At 35.6% G+C, this 1107-nt stretch overlaps 1 pseudogene; it reads left to right on the forward strand.

The window, feature by feature from the left end:
* Positions 1 to 271: 271 nt before the first annotated feature.
* Positions 272 to 616, forward strand: LOC102875389 (annotated as a pseudogene).
* The last annotated feature ends 491 nt before the right edge of the window (positions 617 to 1107 follow it).

Below are 1107 nucleotides of genomic sequence, written 5' to 3' on the forward strand. Positions count from 1 at the left end.
GATAATTTTACCTCCTCTTATACATCTTATTTCCTTCTCTTGTCTTATTGCTATTGTTAAGACTTCCAATACAATATTGAAAAGGAGAAGGGGGGGAGGGAGGGGGAGGGGCAGCCCTGGAGTAGGGGCTGTGTTAGTGTGCGAGGCCCAGTTGTGGTAGCTGTGGTGACTACAGGACTAACTAAAAGCTACTAAAGTTCCTGTGGACACGAAGTAGAATTTCAAAGAGCATAATGGATGGAGAGAAGAAAACTGTGAAGGCCCAGATGTCATGTATGTCAAATTGATATCTTCTGATGGCCATGAATTTATTGTAAAAAGAGAACATGCACTAACATCAGGAACAATAAAAGCCATGTTGAGTGGCCCAGGTCAGTTTGCTGAAAATGAAACCAATGAGGTCAATTGTAGAGAGATCCCTTCACAAGTGCTATCAAAAGTTTGCATGTATTTTACCTAACAGTTTTGCTACACTAACAGCTCCACTGGGATTCCCAAATTTCCAATTGCACCCGAAATTGCACTGGAACAGCTGATGGCTGTGAACTTCTTATTGTTAAATGACATAAATTATAACAAACTGTTAATTTTTTCAGTATTTAATACCTACAGTTCAGTTAGTAATTTTTTTTCGTATAACATGTTGCCTAAATGCAGTTGAACTATATAAAGTTCATTGGAAATCAGATTATCTCCTGTTCTTTTTTCCATAGCAATCAGAGTTGAAATTTGTTTGCTGCATCAAACCAATTAAGGACATTTTGAGAAACAGAAATAGACAGACATGCCAGTTTGTAGGTGGTTTTGCTTTATCCTTTGGATGTGATTATAGAAATGTTTAAATGTAGGCATAAAGAGCATGTTCTACAGGTGAATAATGGGGCTAAGTATTTTTAGGTTTTTTTCTAAGAAACGTCATCTTACTAGCATTACCAGTTATACAAACAATTGCATTATAAATGTTTATAACTTAGCCAAGACATTGATTTTTATAACTCCCAAAGATAAGGTTTGAAATTTCTTACGTCTTTTGATAAACTGCAGTATTGTTTACATATATCTTGTCTTCTGTTTACTGCTACAATTTAAGAACTTATTTAGAAGTGA

Source organism: Elephantulus edwardii, unplaced genomic scaffold, assembly GCF_000299155.1.
Source record: "Elephantulus edwardii isolate Elephantulus edwardi_28Jun2011 unplaced genomic scaffold, EleEdw1.0 scaffold00416, whole genome shotgun sequence".
Classification (NCBI taxonomy): Eukaryota; Metazoa; Chordata; class Mammalia; order Macroscelidea; family Macroscelididae; genus Elephantulus; species Elephantulus edwardii.